This window comes from Marmota flaviventris, chromosome 19 (genome assembly GCF_047511675.1).
Source record: "Marmota flaviventris isolate mMarFla1 chromosome 19, mMarFla1.hap1, whole genome shotgun sequence".
Classification (NCBI taxonomy): domain Eukaryota; kingdom Metazoa; phylum Chordata; class Mammalia; order Rodentia; family Sciuridae; genus Marmota; species Marmota flaviventris.
The window spans coordinates 19352247-19358262 of record NC_092516.1 but is presented as its reverse complement, the minus strand read 5'-3'; positions in this window follow the sequence as shown (position 1 = coordinate 19358262).

The following is a 6016-nucleotide window of genomic DNA, read 5'->3' as shown; positions in this document are numbered from 1 at the left end:
AGCCGTCTGCGAGCCAGAGGACTCGCTGAAAGCACAACATTGTTCCTCGTAGGATTTTGGTGATAACCCGGGAAGCACCCCCCCCCCCCCCCCCCCCCCCCGGGCTAACCTTCCTGCATCAAGGGCAGACACAGACCATCGCGATCACCACACTTCGGGTTTAGTTAGCTTTTTTTGTTACTGTGAGCAGAAGACCTGGCAAGAGCAATGTACAGGAGGGAAAGTTCATCTTTGGCTCATGGGTTTTCAGAGGTTCGGTCCACTGTTGGTTGACTGCATGGCCCTGGCCTAAGGGGAGGCAGAACATCATGGCAGAAGGGTGTGATGGTGGGAAGCAGCTCAGGATGTGACAGCCAGAAAGCAGAGAGCTCAGCTTGCCAGGAATGAAATGTAAATATATACCCCGGTGACCTGCTTCCTCTGCCTACACCCTACCTGCCTACAGTCACCACCCAGTTAATCCTATCAGTGGATTAATCCAGTGATGAGGTTACAGCTCCCGTAGCCTGATCATTTCACTTCTGAACCTTCTTGCATTGCCTCTCCCCTGAGCTTTTGGGGGACACCTCACATCCAAACCATAACACTGTATCTCACAAGTGATGCACAGAACTACTTGTCCCCACAAGTCAGAACAAAGTGCTTGTGCACCAAACTCTGGTTTAGCTCCTCCCCTTCCTCCAGGCCCCTGGAAGTTGGCCCACCCTCAGCCTGGGACAGCAAGCAGCCTCAAATGTTTTAGCTCTCAGGATAAAGTATTCATGGCTTTCTAGCCCACACCTCCTTACCTCTCCTGTTCTTCTGTTTAATCCCACTAGCCTATTCCCTATAAAAGCAAAGTTTTTCTTGCCTAATTCCTAGGGTGCTTGCATTCGCAATGGCCACAATAGTGTCGCTATTCCAAGTTTCCCTCCCCCAAAGCATAGACCCTTTCCTCCTCCTAGTAATCCTCTCAAATAGAAATCTCTCTTTGCTGAGTCTGAATTTGGTGTGTACTGGACAGTTCATGGGCTTTTACTTTTCAGAGATTACCCAGTCGGGTGCACATTGGCCCCCAAGTTGCCGAGACAAGCCCCACGATGGGGGCCACAGGAGGTTTGAACCCAGGACCCTGCTTCCAGGGCCTCCTTCCACCGTGCTCAGGAATGGAGCCCAGCTATTTACAGAGACAAACCCTTTTGCGGATTTCTTTTGTGTTTTTGTTTTGTTTTTCTGGTGCTGGGGACTGAAGAGGACCTCAGGCAGGCTGAGCCTGCCCCACCACCGAGCTCCGCCCCCGGGGTTGCTTGTTTCCAAGAGTGGCTTGGTGAGATGAATCATGGGCACAAGAGAGATGTTTTCTTAATAGAAAAGAACCACGATTTTTCACGGTTGGGTTTCACTTCCCACAGTCTTGTTGCCACCCCCACCCCACCCCTTCCCCCCATTCCTGGTGGCTTTGGAATTGGCCATTAAGCTCACGGACCCATTTGAGTGTTGTGAAAGGCACCACACACACAAAGAGCCATTGCTTTGGCCCATATTTGTGATTTTTCTTCATTAGATCAAAAGCTTGTAATTTAAATATATCCAAGTGTGCTGGGAGCATGTGTGGCTTAATTATCAAATTTATTCAAAATATACAAACAAGGCTCCAGACTCAAAAACAACATTTAGCTTGCCACGGAAGAGACATTGGATTTATTCCAATTGCTTAAAGAGGAGAGTGAGACCTCCCACCTCCGGGATCCTCCAGCTACTCCACCCAGACCTTCCATTGCACACAGCAGGGCGTGGCTCACCTATTCTGTGCCTTAATTCCTCTGTGGCATGTGACCATCCCTGCTTGAGCTAGGATCTGGTGACCTAAAATGACCTTAGTTTATTACACAAGGTACCATATTGTGTGGATTCCTCTAGGGTGCAAGCAAGACCTTCCAAATGGGATACTTGCTATGTCTCTGGGGCTCAGTATCTTCCTGAAATGGGTTTGACCACTACCTCCTAAGGACGTTGTGAGGGTTAGATAAGACCAGCTCTTCTCCTTGCTCTGCCTGTCCCAGAATTCACATGATCCAAACCTCCATTCACCTGCTGGTAGCGGCAGTCTGCCCTTCCTGTTCCAAGTTCAAGGACCCCCAAGCAAGTGCAGAGCTTCCTAAAATACAGGTTCTTGGGCATCTCCTCTGGAGATTTTGATTCAGGAGCTCTAAAGTCAGACCCAGGATTCTGAATTTTCACTAACATTTTAGGAAGCTCAGAGATGGATGGCAACCATATCTTGAGAAATAGCCCAGGGGATTATAGAGGTCCAGAGAGGGGGAGTCAGAGGGTCTAGAGGGTCTGGCTACTGCATCAAACTGACCTGAGGTTCAGGCCTGGAGCCTCGTGGCCAGGGCTGGCTCCTAGCTCTTCCTGTTTCGAAAACTTCTCAGGTAGTACCTCTTCGTGTTGCACACAGAGCCCTTACCTGGGCCACAGCTGGCCCAAAGCTCCTGGTCAGACAGGCACAAGCATTAGTTCCCTTCTAGATGAATGACACTGCCTTTCTCCACTCAGATACTATTTTAAGCCCTTGAAAGACGGATCTTCTTTGATCTCTCTCATCCCCACCCCACCCCACAGTAGAACCCTGTAATCATTCTCTACTCATTCATTCAACAAATATTTATCAAAGACTGTATATGGTGTTGGAGTAATAATGACCAATAAGGTGAATGTATTCCTTCTCCTCATTCATTGATTCATCTGTGTTGCAAATTTTTATTGAGCATGATTCTATACCAGGAATGGGGCTAAGTGTTTGTATCAGTTATCTAGGACCACAGGTGATGCTGGGTAACAAACCATTCCCAAACTCAATGGTTTAAAACAATAAATCTACAGATAACCTTTGTGGCAGGCTTGGCTGATCTTGGTGGGACTTGCTCACATGAGTGGCCAGCTAGTTGTTGGCTAAGGCGATGAGTCATGAGCCTGTTATCACCCGAAGGACGTGTTCACATAAGTGTGGCAGGATTTCAAAGAAGGAACAGGTGCTATATGCCTCTTAACTCATCCATGATTTGAACTACTTCTGTTGGCTAAATCAAATCACATTCTACTGGACGGACAAGTCACAAGGGTGTGTTAGCCAACTTTCCACCACTGTGCAAATACCTGAAATGAATCAACTCTTAGAAAGAAGGGTTTGTTTTGGCTTACATTTTGAGAGGTTTAAGTCCATGGTCAGTCGGCCCTGTTGCCTTGGGGCTTGTGGTGAGGGAGCACGCTATGGCGGGGAAGCACCTGGTGCAGCAGCGATGTTCACGTCAGGCCAGCCAGGAAGTCAAGAGGAAGAGCTGGGGACACGCCCCTCCCCAGTAACTCAAAGATGTCCCTCTAGGCCCCACCTCCTAACTGTTCCATGACTCTCAGTAGCCCAAACTAGGACTAACCCTTCAACACATGTGCCACTAGGAATATTCAGGATCCAAACTCTAGCACAATGTTAAAAGAGAATCCACTGCTGAAGAGCAGAGACGCGAAGTCACAACGCAAGAATCTTAGCTACAGAGAAGTTGAAGAGTCATGACAAATTTTGCTATGATCACAGTGAGCAAACAGACACATCCCTGCCCACATTCTGGCAATGGGAACAGAAAGTTAAAAAAAATTTTTTTTTAGTTGTCAATGGAACTTTATTTTATTTATTTACTTATATGTGGTGCTGAGGATGGAACCCAGTGCCTCTCACAAGCCAGGCAAGCACTCTACCACTGAGCTACAGCTGCAGCCCGGGAAACAGAATTTTTTAAAAAATCGTAATTATATGTATAATTATCTACACAGTCATCTCTTGGTATCTGCGGGAGATTGGTTCCAGGGACCCCCTTCACCAGATACCAAAATCCATGTTGCCCTAGTTCTTTATATAAAATGGTGTAGGACTTGCATACTCCTTATACACCCCTCCAGCATATTTTAAATCGTTTCTAGATTACTTAAAACACCCAATGCAATGTAAATGTTATGCAAAGAGTTATTATTCTACATTGCTCAGGGAATAACAACAAGAAAAGAATTTGTTCAGTATGGATGCAATTATTTTCCCCCTGAAAACCTCCTTCATGAGGTTTTCTACCTGAGGTTGGTTTGTGCACGCAGAACCCATAGATAGGGGGCCGGACGTGGTGACACATGCCTGTAATCCCAGCAATTTGGGAGGCTGAGGCAGGAGGATCACGAGTTCAAAGCCAGTCTCAGCAACTTAGCAAGGCCCTAAGCAACTCAGTGAGACCCTGTCTTAAAATAAGATATAAAAAGAGTTGAGGATGTGGCTCAGTGGTTAAGTGCCCCTGGGTTCCATCCCTGGTACCAAAACCAAACAGAACCCTTAGATAATGGAGGCTGGCCATATTATAAATAAGGTGGGAAGGGAGGTCAGTCGTGTCAGGTGGGTCGGGGAACTGCACTCACTACACAGGACGCTCAAAACCTCTCTGATAAGGTGACACCTGAGCAGAGACTGAGGCAGGGAGAGCCTGAGCCACGTGCTCATCTGTGGGAAGAAAGACTCCGGCCAAGGGAACAGAAGGACATTCACTGGGCGTCTAAAGGCACAGCACAGAGGCTACGAAGGTTGGAAGAGGACCTGGGAGAGCCCTGGGGATGGGCCGGGAAGCTGAGGCCACGTGGAGTTTGGGAGAGAAGAGCAACATCACCGCAGGTGTGAGGAGTTCACAGTGTGGAGGAGAAGCCAGGTACAGGGATACTTAATAAAAGAGTCATAAATAGCAATACCTGCGAGCGTTGTTCCGGCAGGTGACGTAAGGGGAATGTCTAAAGATGAAATCAGAACAAATTCGTTTAAAGACCTTCGTTGGCTTCATCTGCCATTTAGAATCGGGCCACTCTTCCTTCCCTAAGATAGAACACATGTTCTGAGGAGGAGTTTGGTTTTATAGACAGAAAGGCTGGAGAAAGCAGAAGCAAATAGCAAAGAGTGGTTGGTCACTGCGTGTCAAAGCCGCTGTCCTGCAAGCTGGGACGGGGAGAGGAGACCCCAGCCGCTGGTGGTGGACATCAGGATTAAAGCAGAGGGACTTCATCATGGTGCCAGTGAAACTGGGCTGTTGGGAACCTTGATTCTCGTGAGATCAGAGGAGAGCTTCCTTTCAGCCTGGAGAGCTGAACTGGGGCGTGAGTGGCTCCATGTTGATTTTTAGCCCGGTGGGTTGGTGCCTGGTGAAGAACTTAGTCCAGACCGTGCCTCCTGCGATTTTTTTTCCCAGCAGGAACCACGAGCTCACATCACAGGTCAGCGCAGAGTTAAAGATGGCCAGGAACCCTGGACAGGGCCTCCCCGTGAAAGGTGCAGCCTCCATGCCTCCCCTGAGCTCGGCAGGCTGCGGCTGCTTCAGCCAACAGAACATGGCAGAGGTGATGCGTGGGACCTCGGAGCTGGACCATGGGAGGAAATTCAGCTTCTGCTTTGTTCACAGGTCACAGTTAACAAACCAGAATGGAGACAGAGTTACCCCACAGGCGTGCTTTCTTCAGCCCTCCTTAGTTTTTACCGTTGTCCAGGACCCGTATGGCATTTGGTCCTCCAGTCTCTTAGGAAGGCTGTGAGAGTCTCTTAGAAACCCTTTGTTTTGTAGAATGTCCCTCAGTAGGAAACTTTTGGAATGTTTTTCTCCCTATTAGACTGGAATGATGGGGAGGAAGGGCACAGAGAGGGAAGCCATCTTCTCATAGCAGCACAGCACATCCTCCCGGGGATTCTTATCTTAACACATCTGTCATCCTTGTCTGGTTTCTGTTTTGCTGCAGAGACACTCTTTCCATGGTTTGGGTTTTCTTGAAGGTATTTTTAAATTGAGTCAGGGACACACATTAAATCACCCTGAGTCACACGGTGAGGAAGTCATTTCCGTTTTGATGCTTTCCTAAATCCTTTCATGTGGGTCAAGGAGAAAGTTTCAGCTTGGGGCTACGCACGTCTTGAACGTATTTGTGTCTCTTGCTATTTCTTCTTTTTTAATGTTCTGGCCCA